This window comes from Giraffa tippelskirchi, chromosome 1, assembly GCF_054371585.1.
Source record: "Giraffa tippelskirchi isolate mGirTip1 chromosome 1, T2T-mGirTip1v1.2.pri, whole genome shotgun sequence".
In the NCBI taxonomy this organism is placed as follows: domain Eukaryota; kingdom Metazoa; phylum Chordata; class Mammalia; order Artiodactyla; family Giraffidae; genus Giraffa; species Giraffa tippelskirchi.
The window spans coordinates 103,294,250-103,309,366 of record NC_137275.1 but is presented as its reverse complement, the minus strand read 5'-3'; the positions used below and the strand labels follow the sequence as shown (position 1 = coordinate 103,309,366).

The 15,117-nt window shown below is 36.5% G+C and overlaps 1 protein-coding gene and 1 pseudogene across 2 annotated transcripts in view; both read right to left on the bottom strand.

Moving 5' to 3' along the window:
- Positions 1 to 15,117, bottom strand: part of LOC145505550 (uncharacterized) — a 65,978-nt gene that overhangs the window by 34,629 nt on the left and 16,232 nt on the right. The gene's annotated exons all lie outside the window — the stretch shown is intronic.
- LOC145538803 (serine/arginine-rich splicing factor 3 pseudogene) lies at positions 2,794 to 3,478 on the bottom strand (annotated as a pseudogene).

Genomic DNA, 15,117 nt, shown 5'->3' with positions numbered 1-15,117 from the left:
ACGAAAATATCATAGAGTGATAAGGGCTGTGAAGAACACATGATGCTGTGATAGAAAATAGCTATAGGCTGCTTTAGATTGGAAGGTCAGTGAAGGTGTCCAGAGGAACTGAGTCCTAAAGAAAATAAAGGGGGAGTCGGGAAATACTGGTGAAGAGTATCCCAAGCCACAAAACCAGAAACTATTGTAAAGGATTTAAATTGGAGATAAGGTTGGCACACTAAAGAAACCGTAAAAGAAGGAAAATAATAAATATAAGAGCAGAGATAAAATAGAGGCCAGAAAAACAATAGAGAAAATAAACAAAGCCAAAAGGTGGATCTTCAAAAAGAACAAATTGACAAATCTTAAGCTAGGTTGACAAAGGAAAAGAAGACACAGAAAATTCATAACCAATATAAATAAAAATGGGATCATTATTACCAATTATATAGAAATAAAAAGCATTATGAGAGTACTATGAACAATTATATACCAACAAATTAGATGACTTAGATGAAATGGATAAACTCCTAGAAACACAAAAGCTACCAAGGTTGAAACCTAAGAACTAACTAGTAATGAGATTGAATCAGTAATAAAAAATCTGACAAGGCAAGCCCTGGACCATGGCTTCACTGCCAAACATTTAAAGATGAACTAACACCACTCCTTCCCAAACTCTTCCAAAAAACTGAAGGGGATGGAACACTTTCTGACTCAATCTGTGAGGTCAGAATTACCAAAGCCAAAGACCAGCAAGACAGGAAACTACAGATCAATATCCTTTATGAGCATTGATGCAGAAATCCTCAACAAGATACGAGCAAATAGAATTCAGCAGCATATGATAAATATTAAACACGATGACCAAGTGGGATTTATTCCTAGAATGTAAGAATAGTTCAACATACGAAAATCAATTAATAATCAATCAATGTAATGCACCACATTGGGCTTCCCAGGTGGCGCTAGTGGTAAAGAACCCACCTGCCAACACAGGAGACATAAGACGCAGGTTTCATTCTTGGGTCAGGAAGATCCTCTGGAGGAGGACATAGTAAACCCACTCCAGCATTCTTGCCTGGAGAATCCAATGGACAGAAGAGCCTGGCGGGCTACGGTCTATAGGGTTGTAAAGAGTCAGACACGACTGAAGTAGCGTATCACAGACACATGCCCATATACCTCTTTAACAGAGTGAAGGGGGGAAAAAAAACCCACACGTGATTAATTTCCTTCAAGAACTTTTCCTTTGCATTCACAGCTTGGCTAAGTGGTCATTGCAAGAGGCCTCACTTTTGGCCTATCTTGGCTTTCTACGTGCCTTCATACTACACTTAATCATTTCTAGCTTTTATTTTATTTTTAACATTTATTTATTTATCTGCATCAGGTCTTAGTTGTGGCATGCAGGACTTTTCATTGGGGTGCAAGCTTCTCTCTAGTTCCAGCAGTCAGACTTAGTTGCCTTGAAGTATGTGGGCTCTTAATTCTCGGACCAGGGATCAAACCTGTGTCTCCTGCATTGGAAGGCAGATTCTTAATCACTGGATCATTAGGGAAATCCTTTGATTTATTTTTAGTGTTCTATTTGTGTTTAAAGATGATATATATTTTATTATACACACATATATACACATATATTATTCATTCCTTCTACATTTAGTACCATTTTTTTTGCTATTACAGAAAATAATCTTGTATACATCCTGAACATGTCTCCTTGTACACATTGGTGATAATTTCTTCAGAGTATATATCTAGAAGTGAAATTTCTGGGAAGTAGTATATGTGCATCTTTAATTATACTAAACATTGCCAGATGCTCTCCAAAATGATTATACAAAGTTATACTACCACCAGCTATACTTGAGAGTTTGTTTTCCTATGTGCTTGACATTCTTGGTATTGCCAGACTTTTCTTCTCTGTTAATCTTACAGGTTCACAGTGGAACCACCTTATCTTTTCCCCCCTTTTTTATTGACACATAGTTGATTTGCAACATTGTACAAAATTCAGCAGAGTGACTCAGTTTTACACATACATACATTCTCTCTTTTTCTTTTTTTTTGTAACCAAAACTTTAATCCCAAGGATTCTTACAAAACATATTACAAATGACAGCATGAAAAAAGAATCTTACACAGTAACTCAGTTCAGCTGTACAATGTACCCTTAAACTAGCAGGATATTTGGTATCTTGAGTAGTCTCAAATTTCCAAATAAAGAATGTTACAAAGAGCTGTGTATTCTTATAAAGCAATCACAGAAGGAACTTACAACCTAAAGAAAAGGTAAACTAACTTCCTTGAAACTTCTTAGATTCTACACCAACTGGACAACCTTTTGTCCAATGTGAAGACTAGTGGAATTTTTAAACCTCTAATCTAGTTTAAGGGTGCAGCTTTAATTTTTCCAGCTGGCTTTTGAGTTCACAGCAGCTTTTAAAAACTGCTTAACTACAGCTACATATCATATCCCAGCTATGTTGAAAAAAATCTTCCAATTTTTGCCAGTTTTTGTTTCCATAATGTTAAACATTGACTTTACCTGGGCAGGAGTTAGAGGTTTATTATCAGCCTATGCAAGACTAAAATTCAAAGCAAATTAAATTTTGTTTAAGGGAACATTGTAAAGTAACAATTCTTGATATTACATGCCTCATATGATCCATTTCAAACCACAGAGAATTACACCTTTGTGTGTCACTGTTCCAACAGACAAACAAATGTGAACAGCTAAAACATTTTAAAAATGCACCAAGCTTATGAAGTCTCAAACAGAACTTGAATTTTCTGTACATACTCCTGTCAAACGAAGTTATTTCCTGTACACCACTCCTCTTGCAAACTGATCTTCCATTTCCTTTCATTCGACCTAGATCTGCTATGAGACCTAGAGAAAGATCAGGACGGCTTGTGATTTGTCTCCCGGGGACAGTGATCTCTCTCTTCTCCAATCTCTAGAAAGGGACCTGCTCCGGCGGCGGGAGAAGCTTCTCCGTCTTGGAGATCTGCGTGGAAGTGGAGGACTCCTCCTCCGATAACCATCTCAAGGGCGACGACCCCAAGGAGGTGGGCGGCGATTTCGACTTCCCTTTTCATCATTGGATAGTCCCCTCTTACTCGGCAGCCACACGATGTTCTCTCCCGTCTAGCTCTCGGACAGCATCAGCTGCATCTCGGGGATCTTTGGACTGAACAAAAGCAAAGCCAGGACGGTTTCTAGCAACCTACACACTTCGGAGTGGTCCCTAATAGCCAAAAGCTCCTTCCAATTCAGTCTTGTTGCCATTGTTTCCAAGATTATCGACATAAAATTTACAGTCCAGTGGACAGGAATCACGATGCTTTTCGAGATCTTAGGTTAGAGATGCGGAGGTTCAAATCCACAGAGGTCTTCCCGGTCCCCTCCCGCCCGGCGTTCCCAGATGCGCTCGCACACCGGACGTCCACGAAATGGCCTACGTTCTCTTTCTAAAACATTCTTTTCCATTATGGATTATCCCAGGAGATTAGATATAGTTCCCTGTGCTATACCGTAGGACCTTGTTGTTTAGCCATTCTAAATGTAATAGTTTGCATCTGTCAACCCCAAATTCCCAGACCATCTTTCTCCTCTCCCTTGACAACCACAAGTCTGATCTCTATGCTTGTGAGTCTGTTTCTGTTTTGTAGCCAGGTTAATTTGTGCCATATTTTAGGTTCCACTTATAAGTGATATCATATGGTATTCGTCTTTCTCTTTCTGGCTTACTTCACTTAGTATGATAATCTCTAGTTGAATCCATGTTGTTGCAAATAGCATTATTTTCTTCCTTTTTATGGCTGAGTAGTTGTATGTATGTACCACATCTTCTTTATCCATTCATCTGTCATTGGGCATTTTGGTTGCTTTCATGTTTTGGCTACTATGAATAACCCTGCTATCTTTTTGAATTATAGTTTTGTCTGACTATGCCACAGTATCTTTGAAACAATAAAGCAAAGTGCAATGAAACAAGGTATGTGTGTACCAAGAATAACCTCATTCACACTTTTGAGAACATAGTGAGATTTTACTAATTTAGACAACAGTAACATCATAATTCATACACTGAAATTAAATTTACATTGATATTACACACTTTTTGGCATTCTTTGGCATTGCCTTTCTTTGGGTAATGAGTTTGAGTACACTCCAGGAGTTGGTGATGGACAGGGATGCCTGGCATGCTGCCGTCCATGCCAGGTCGCGAATGAGCAACTGAACTGAACTGAACATATTTTTTACAAAAGAAAATACTTTAGAAACTAAACATATAAACCTGGCTCCAAAGAGCATTATAAAATATTTATCTTTACAACCACCTCTATGTTGTTCAGCACTCAGTCGTGTCCAACTCTTTGCAACCCCATGGACTGCAGCATGCCAGGCTTCCCTGTCCTTCACCATCTCCTGGAGCCTGCTCAAACTCATGTCCATTGAGTCAGTGATGCCATCCAACCATCTCATCCTCTGTCGACCCCTTCTCCTCCTGCCTTCAGTCTTACCCAGCATCAGGGTCTTTTCTAATAAGTCAGCTCTTCACATCAGGTGGCCAAAGTATTGGACTTTCAACTTAAGCATCAGTCCTTCCAATGAATATTCAGGATTGATTTCCTTTAGGATTGACTGGTTTGATCTCCTTGAAGTCCAAGGGACTCTCAAGAGTCTTCTCCAGCACCACATTTCAAAGCATCAATTGTTTGTTTGGCGCTCAGCCTTCTTTATGGTCAAACTCACATCCATACATGACTACTGGAAAAACCACAGCTTTGACTAGACAGACCTTGGTCAGTAAAGTAATGTCTCTGCTTTTTAATATGCTGTCTAAGTTTGACATAGCTTTTCTTCCAAGGATCAAGAGTCTTTTATTTCATGACTGCAGTCACCATCTGCAGTGATTTTGGAGCCCAAGAAAATGAAGTCGGTCACTGTTTCCATTGTTTCCCATCTATTTGCCATGAAGTGATGAGACCGGATGCCATGATCTTCGTTTTTTGAATGTTGAGTTTTAAGCCACCTTTTCACTCTCCTTCATCAAGAGGCTCTTTAGTTCCTCTTCTCTTTCTGCCATAAGGGTGGTAGCATCTGCCTATCTGAGGTTATTGGTATTTCTCCCAGCAATCTTGATTCTAACTTGTACTTCATTCAGCTGGCATTTTGCATGATGTACTCTGCATATAAGTATAATAAGCAGGGTGACAATATACGACCTTGATGTACTCCTTTTCCAATTTGGAACCAGTCCGTTGTTCCATATCCGGTTCTAACTGTTGCTTCTTGACCTGCATGCAGATTTCTAAGGAGATAGGTGAGGTGGTCTAGTATTCCCATCTCTCTAAGAATTTTCCACAGTTTGTTGTGATCCATACAGTCAAAGGTTAGCATAGTCAATGAAGCAGAAGTAGATGTTTTTTCTGGAATTCTCTTGCTTTTTTGATGATCCAGCGGATGTTGGCAATTTGATCTCTGGTTCCTCTGCCTTTTCTAAATCCAGCTTGAACATCTGGAAATTCTCAGTTCACGTACTATTGATGGCTAGCTTGGAGAATTTTGAGCATTATTTTGCTAGCATGTGAGATGAGTGCAACTGTGCAGTAACCACCTCTGTACAAACAGTTATATGTTGGCAGTTACCTCTGAAGCTGGCCACAGTAAGTATTCAATAATCGTTTGCTGAAAGAATAAACATTTTATCTTGTAGTCACAGAGCAGCTTAATCTATTAATGAAGCAGTGGATCTTCTATAATCCTCTACCCAATCTTGTACTTTAGTTATAAAAGTATGTTGTGGAGAATTAGACTGTAAATCAGATGTTTTCACTATGTCTAAATGCCTCCAGCAGGTTTGAATTAATGATGCTTCTGTTGATAGAAATAGGAAATTTTAAGAATAAGATAATAAGAATCTATTGGCTATTTCACAAGTCATTCTTTTTTATTTTTTTTTTACCTTTTGACCTCTAATACCTATTCTTTCCGCACCCACCCCCACTTCTGACAATCACCAATTTGTTCTCTATATCTATGAACTGTTACGTTTATTTTTTAGATTCCACATATAAAAGAGATCGTAGAATATTTGTCTCTGACTTATTTCACTTAGCATAATGCCCTAAAGGTCCATCCATGTTTTGAAAATGGCAAGTTTTTTTTTTCATTTTTAAATTTGTTAAGCAATCTCAACATACTTGACACACATATTTGTTTGTATATATACACTGCATCTTCTTTACCCATTCATCCATCAGTGTACAGTTAGGTTGTTCCCATATCTTGGTGCTGTAAATAATGTGACATTGAACATGGAGTTGTGTATCTTTCTGAATTAGTACTTTCATTTTCTTCTGATAATACCTAGAGGTGGAACTGCTGAACGGTATGGTAGTTATATTTTTAGTTTTTGAGAAAACTCCATACTGTTTTTCAAAACGACTGCACCAATTTGCATTCCCACTGACAGTTCAGAAGGGTTCCCTTTGCTCCACATCCTTGCCAACACTTGTTATTTCTTGTCTTTTGATAACAGTCATTCTAGGAGATGTGAGGAGATATCCTACTGTGGTTTTGATTTGCACTTCCCTGATGATTGAGGATGTTGAATATCTTTTCTTGCACCTGTTAGCCATCTGTATGTCTTCTTTGGCAAAATCTCTCCTTAGATATTCTGTCCATTATTTAATCACGTTGTTTTTGTTTTTGTTTTGGCTATTGAGTTGTGTGAGCTCTTTACATTTCCTGAATATTAATTCTTTATCAGGTGATTTGGAAATATTTTCTCTCAGTCCATAGGTTGCCTATTCATTTTGTTTATGGTTTCATTTACTGTGTAGAAGCTTTTTAGTACCATGTTGTTCTATTTATTTATTTTTGCTTTTGTCACTTTTGCTTTAGGTGTCATTAAAAAAATTGTAGCCAAGACCTATATCAAGGAGCTTAGCACTTATATTTTCTTCTAGAAATGTTATGGCTTCAGGTCTTATGTTCAAATCCTCAATCCATTTTGAGTTAATTTTTGTGTGTAGTATAAGATAGTAATCCAGTTTCATTCTTTAGTATTTGGCTGTCCAATTTTCCCAACAACATTTGTTGTAGAGACTGCCCTTTCTTCATTATATATTCTTGGTCCTTTATCATAAATCAATGGCCCCTGTGTGTTGGTCTGTTTCTGCGACCTCTGTCTTGTCCCACTGATCTATGTATCTGTTTTTTTCCCAGTACCATGTTTTGTTTTATAATGCTTTATATTGCAGTTTGAAATCAGGGAGCACGATGCCTTCAGCTTTTTTTTTTTAATTAATTTATTTTTTAATTGAAGGATAATTGCTTTACAGAATTTTGTTGTTTTCTGTCAAACCTCAACATGGATCAGCCATAGGTATACATATATCCCCTCCCTTTTGAACCTCCCTACCATCTTCCTCCCAATCCCATCCCTCTGGGTTGATACAGGGCTGCTGTTGGGGTTTTCTGAGGCAAACAGCAAATTCCCGTTGGCTATCTATTTTACATATGGTAATGTAAGTTTCCATGTTACTCTCTCCATTCATCTCACCCTCTCCTCCCCTCTCCCCATGTCTATAAGTCTATTCTCTGTGTCTGTTTCTCCATTGCTGCCCTGCAAATAAATTCTTCAGTACCATTTTTCTAGATTCCATATATATGTGCTAGTATACGATATCTATCTTTCTCTTTCTGACTTACTTTACTCTGTATAATAGGCTCTAGGTTCATCCACCTCATTAGAACTGACTCAAATGTGTTCCTTTTTATGGCTGAGTAGTATTTCATTGTATATATATACCACAATTTCTTTCTCCATTCATCTGTTGATGGATACCTAAGTTGCTTCCATGTTCTAGCTATTGTAAATAGTGCTGCAATGAACAGTGGGATACCTGTGTCTTTTCAATTTTAGTTTCCTTAGGTTATATGCCTAGGAGTGGGATTGCTGGGTCATATGTTGCTTATAGGGCTTCCCTGGTAGCTCAGACGGTAAAGCATCTGCCTGCAATGTGGGAGACCTGGGTTCAATCCCCAGGTTGGGAAGATCCCCTGGAGAAGGAAATGGCAACCCACGCCAGTACTCTTGCCTGGAAAATTCCATGGATGGAGGAGCCTGGTAGGCTACAGTCCATGGAATTGCAAAGAGTCAGACACGACTGAGCAACTGCACTGCACTGGCTATGTTGCTTTTATTCCTAGATTTTATGGAATCACCATACTGTCTTCCACAGAGGCTATATCAATTTACATTCCCACCAACAGTGTAAGAGTGTTCCCTTTTCTCCACACCTTCTCCAGCATTTATTGTTTGTAGACTTTTTGATGATGGTCATTCTGACCAGTGTGAGGTGATATCTCACTGTAGTTTTGATTTTCATTTTTCTAATAATGAGTGATGTTGAGCATCTTTTCATGTGTTTGTTAGCCATCTGTCTTCTTTGAAGAAAAGTCTGTCAAGGTCTTTTTCCCACTTTGGATTGGGTTGGTTGTTTTTCTGGTATTGAGTTATATGAGCTGCTTGTATATTTCGGAAATTAATCCTTTTCAGGTTGTTTCATTTGCTATTATTTTCTCCCGTTCTGAGAGTTGTCTTTTCACCTTGTTTTTAGTTTCCTTTGCTGTGCAAAAGCTTTTAAGTTTAATCAGGTCCCATTTGTTTACTTTTGTTTTTATTTCCGTTACTGTAGGAGGTGGGTCATAGAGCGTCTTGCTTTGATTTGTGTCATTGAGTGTTCTGCCTGTTTTCCTCTAAGAGTTTTATAGTTTCTGGTCTTACATTTAGGTCTTGAATCCATTTTGAGTTTAGCTTTGTGTGTGGTGTTAGGAAGTGTTCTAATTTCATTCTTTTATATGTAACTGTCCAGTTTTCCCAGCACCATTTATTGAATAGGCTGTCTTTGCCCCATTGTATATTCTTGCCTCCTTTGTCAAAAATAAGGTACCCATAGGTGCATGGGTTTATTTCTGGGCTTTCTATCTTGTTCCATTGGTCTATATTTCTGTTTTGTGCCAGTACCACACTGTCCTGATGGCTGTAGCTTTGTAGTATCATCTGAAGTCAGGAAGGTTGATTCCTCCAGGTCCATTCTTCTTTCTCAACTGCTTTGGCTATTCGGGGTCTTTTGTGTTTCCATATGAATTGTGAAATTTTTTGTTCTAGTTCTGTGAAAAAGCCATTGGTAATTTGATAGGGGTCGCATTGAATCTGTAGATTGCATTTGGTAGTATGGTCATTTTCACAATATTGATTCTTCCTACCCAGAAACATGGAATATCTCTCCATTTGTTTATGTCATCTTTGATTTCTTTCATCAGTGTCTTATAACTTTCTGTGGAATTCCATCACCTCCACTAGCTTTGTTCATAGTGATGCTTCCCAAGGCCCACCTGACTTCGCATTCTAGGATGTCCGGCTCTAGGTGAGTGATCACACCATCATGGTTATCTGGGTCATGAAGATCTTTTTTGTATTGTTCTTCCGTGTATTCTTGCCACATCTTCTTAATGTCTTCTGCTTCTGTTAGGTCCATATCATTTCTGTCCTTTATTGTGCCCATCTTTGCATGAAAAGTTCCCTTGGTATTTCTAATTTTCTTGAAGAGATCTCTAGTCTTTCCCATTCTGTTGTTTTCATCTATTTCAATCAAACACAGGCCCCCAAATTGAAAGTGCTGAGTCTTAACCACTTGACCGCCAGGGAATTCCCTAGTTTTCAATATGTAAGCTTTTCACCTTCTTGGTTAAATTTATTCCTGAGAATTTTATTCTTTTTGATATAACTATAAATGAGATTGTTTTCTTTATTTCTCTTTATGTTAGTTTATTTGTGTATAGGAACACACCAAATTTTTGCATATTGGTTTTATATCTTGCAACTTTACTGATTTTGTTTATTAGCTCTAACAGTTTTTAATGGCATAATATCTTGTCATCTGCAAGTGACAGGTTTACTTCTTCCTTTCCAATTTGGATGTCTTTTATTTCTTTTTCTCACCTAATTACTCTGTGTAGGATTTCCAATACTGTGTTGAAAATAACTGGTGACAGTGAACATCTTTGTCTTGTTTCTCATCTTAGAGGAAAGATTTTCAGCTTTTCACCATTGAGTATGATGTTAGCTGTGGGTTTGTCATGTACAGCCTTTATTATGTTGAGGCACAGTCCCTCTATTCTCATTTTATTTAGAGATTTTTTTGTACATGGATGTTGACTTTTGTCAAATGCTTTTTTTTTGTTTCGGTTGAGATAATCATAATTTTTATCATTCATTTTGTTTTAATGTGTTGTATCACATTGACTTCATTGCAGATATTGAATGATACTTACACCCCTGGAAAAAATCCTACTTGATCATGTTGTATGATCCTTAAAATGTGTTGTTGAAATCAGTTTGATAATATTTTGTTGAGGATTTTTGCATCTACATCCATCAATAATATTGGCCTATAATTTTCTTTCCTTTGGTATCCTGTCTGATGTTGGTATCAGGTAATGCTGACCTCTTTAAATGAGTTTAAAAGAGTTTTCTCCTCTTCTATTTTTGAAGAGTTTGAGAGGGATTGGTTTAATTCTCTTTTGAATTTTTGGTAAAATTCATCAGTGAAGTTTTTAACTTTTGTTTGCTGGGAGATTTTTAATTACTGATTCAGTTTCATTACCAGTTAATTGGTCTGTTTAGATTTTCTCTTCCACCATGATTCAGTCTTGATAGGTTGTATGTTTTTAGAAATTCTTTCCTTTCTTCTAGGTTGTCCAATTTGTTGGCATGTAATTGTTTATAGTAGTCTCTATGATCCTTCATATTTCTGTGGTATCAGTTGTAATATCTCCCTTTCATTTCTGATTTTAGTTAGTCCTCTTTTTTCTTTACTTTTTGAATCTTAAGCATGTAAAAATCAAGAAGGAAAATGTAGTTGGAGCTAACTAATTCCAGTGGTAGCACAATGATAAGAAATTCTAGGAATTCTGTTTTAGCTCCTATCTGTTCCTGAAGCTGTTTTACAAATGTGTCATTAAATTTATGACTTATCTTTTCAACAAATTCTCCTACTTGCTTAATTTACCTTGAATTCATTTTGTTGCTTGCAGCAATATTTGTATTCATAATTTTCAGAATTTTAGAATATTTTCTTAGGATAGATTTGATAGCATTGGGATTATTGAGTACAATTTCTTGACGGTTTTCTGGCCTTTTATATAAATACCTTTTGTTGTGATTGCAGAGGCCAAACTAAATAGAAAAACTTTTCTTACTTCTGCAGTGATATGAACATTCTGATAACGCAGGAAATGGCAACAGTAATTGCTTTCATTACAGTCTATGTAATTTAGAACAAGAAAAAGGAATTATTTTTTTAATCATTTGCACGCATTTATGTGGTAATAGGCACTATTGTTTTAACTTTTCTAATGAGGTCATTATAAACCTAAGATGTTAGCTTCATACCAAAGACAGACTTGTGCATGTGCATGAATGTGTGGGCTGACTGGGTTGGGAGAGGTGGAAAGGGTCTGAAAAATGAAGGGTAGAGTGGGAAAGAGAGAGAAAAGAGATATAGTGGAAATGTGCAGGCCATAGATATATTAACCAGTTTACCTCTCAGGCATGCATGAAATAAAGGCTTCAATTCTGAGACTGATTGATGGTAATAATTCTTTCCAACCTAACTTGTTCCTTCTATAAATTTTAAAAAGATTTTTTCTGTTATTATGTATTTAAATTCATTACTCTGCTTTGAAGTTCCACTTACCAATAGTGAATACAGTTGTGGATCTTAATAAACATTTTTTTTAAAATCTATTCTAATTCCATTCCCTCATTTAACTTTGGGAACTTCTGTTAAACACCATGACAAATGCCTAAGAGTTGCTGGGGGAAAAAAGCCAGACTAAATTTGACGCTGGTCATCTTATTATTTCTTTGTAGCCTTGCCTCTCCAAAAAGACTAATGTTTATCTTTGAATTGTTGAGAATTCTTACTTTCAGAATTCTTACTTTCAGAAGACAAAGTACCCTTTGTCTAAGGGTAATTTTTATGGTGTGGGACGTTTAACTTACTTATTAAGAGTAAAGCAAATGAAGTCTGTATTAAATGAAGAAAATATTTGTGACTTTCCATGAAGGTCAGGGCAACCACATTCTAAAATCATCAGCAATGCTGCTTGGTTTAAAGAGTTAGGTCTATTTCACATTTTTTTAAGACAAAACTTTTTAATTTACTTGGAAAGAAAAAGATACATGTTTTGTAATGTAGGCTTTGAGACTCACACTTCTTTTCTGTACAGACACAGCTCAAGATTTGACACACTCAGTATTTCAAGATATCATTTATATATGTAATCTAAAATATGACACAAATGAATATATCTATAAAACAAAACAGCTCACAAATACTTTGTATGATAATAAAAATATGACACTTGCAATTTTTTAAATTGGGCTTATTTACAAAATTTTCAATATTTTATATGTTATTTCTGTTGTATCAGATCTGAAACAATCATCACATTTTATTCACACAATAGTCATTCATTCAAATAAGGCATTTATTGCGTACCTACTATATACAAGACAGTAAATAAAGCAGAGAATGAAAGAAATGACCTGCTCTCGTGGTGCTAATACTCTAATGAAGGATGGAATTTAAAATAAAAACATCTAAATATATTATAAACCGAATGAGAAATGTTATGAAAAGAAAATAAAGCAAGACAATAACAACAGTGATGACTATGCTATTGTGCAAAATTTGCTCAGAATCTTCATTGACACAGTTTATAGTCTCCTTCTGGAAATCAACATAACTTAAGGGTCAGCTAGTAATTCCAGTGCCTAAATCCTTCAAAGAATCTACCATATCTAATATTTAATGCGCACACACACATTTCTTAGAAAAGTTTTTCATATTTGACCTGATGAACTATATATCAAAGTACAATGGTATTTGGTAATATGTGAATAATGGAACAAGGTTAACCAAATATGGTTTACTTTTTGAAATACTGAATGTCCTTTACCTGTAAGCAAATTGTGTTGTTAAAGTTTATTTTTAAATATGTATTTGAATCTCTGAATACATTTTCCCATAGAAACAATATTAAGTATAAAGATATATATCCAAGCCTGTTATTCAGCTGAAGGACAGTTTATTGAAATAGTAGAAAATAATATTGCCTCCAATTACAGTAACTGAATAAAGTAGAAAATCTATATAAGAGAATCTGATCCTTTTTCTTGAAGGATGACACTGTAGAAAATTATGTTCATTAAGAGGAAAATAGAGAGAACATGAAGAGAACATTGAGGGGACTAAAGTGCATGAAAACTTTAGAGGTTTCTGGAATTGGTTATTTTTTATATATAATTGTATTTTAAAGTTATAATTTTCTTTAACTTCTAAGAAACCATGTCATTAAGCACTACTCATATTTAAGTCATAATTAGACCTGACTTTTTCCCCCCTCTCACAAATTAAGAAGAGACAAAAAAAGGGTAGGACTTCTCTTAGTTTTGGAAATAATCAAAGAGGCAAAAAAAAAAAAACGCCTACTTATAAGAATATTATATTTTAGCTTTATTTAAAATTACATGGTTGGAAATAAACTCAATGTCCAACAGTAGGAAAATGGTAAAGAAATTTAGACTTGATATATATTGAATACACCAAAAAGAAAGTTTCTGAAGAATATTCAATGAAGTAGAAAAAAATAAATAAATGTTCATTGGAGGATAAAAGCTAGTAACAAGACTGTATAATACTGTAAGATTTTTCTATAAAATTTTCAACCAAAAATTTGAAATTATTATCTCTGGGTGTAGAGTGATTGGTATTTTCAAGATTTTTTTTTTTTTTTGCATTTTTTATTTCTATGATCTGCATTGTTGATTTTTGCATTTTTGAAGGTATTTTTCAGAGTCTGATTTGCATATGAGGAAAAGCAAATAAGGAAAGGGTTTTAGTATAACTGTTAAAACATATTTTAAAGAATGAGTGGGGAAAATAATACTCCTAAGAAAGAAACGACCGGAAAATATCTGTTTTTACTTAATTCTTCCCTAAGTGAAAGAAACAGCCTGATGGTAAAGACACTCTGGGCAGAAAGTCATGGTGGCCCCAGATTTCATGACCTTTGTGACAGGCTCCTATATTAAATTCCTCCTATTGAACCACATGGCGTGGACCCTGTTTTCCTGATTGGATCCTGACTAATAGTGGTAGTTTTCTTCTAAGAAGAAGTACTAAGAAGCAGTACTCCCTCAATAACACAAATCTGATGTATGAACAAACGTGCCTTGTTGTGCACTGATCACTTACCTGTGTCTCTCTTCCTCTGCACCCAGCCCCAGCCCGCCTTCGCCTTTGCGCTATGTCTCTCCCTTGCATCTGCTGCTGGCCATCCTCAGCCAGCAACCAGTGGCCCCAGGGTGAAATCTGAACTTAGATCAAGGGAGTTTGAATCTCTTTCAGAAAGAAGATTATCGAGGAAGAATCCTCACTTAAACGTTGTCCTAGACTCACAGACTTAAGAGAACAAACTTATGGTTGCCAGGGGGCAGGATGGAGGGAAGGGATAGTTAAGGAGCTTGGGATAGACATGTACACACTGCTATATTTAAAATGATAACCAACAAGGTCCTACTGTATGGCACAGGGAACTCTGCTCGATGTTATGTGGCAGCCTGGATGGAAGGGGAGTTTGGGGGAGAACCTGCTCAGTCGTGTCCGACTCAATGCCACCCTTTGGACTGTAGCCCACCAGGCTCCTCTGTCCATGGGATTTTTTCAGGCAAGAATACTGGAGTGGGTTGCCATTTCCTCCTCCAGGGGGTCTTCCCCACCCAGGGATTGAACCCATGTCTCCTTTGTCTCCTACATTGCAGGTAGAGTCTTTACAACTGAGCCATTGGCAAAGCCCATGGATACGTGTATATGGATGGCTGAGTCCCCTGACTGTTTACCTGAAAGTATCACAACGTTGTTAATCGGCTATGCCCCAGTACAACATAGAAAGTTAAAAAAAAAGTTGTCCAAAGCTTCACAATAAGAGCAATATGCTCCAAAATACAGTGCCTGTTCTTACATCTATTGTCAGTGTTACAGGTA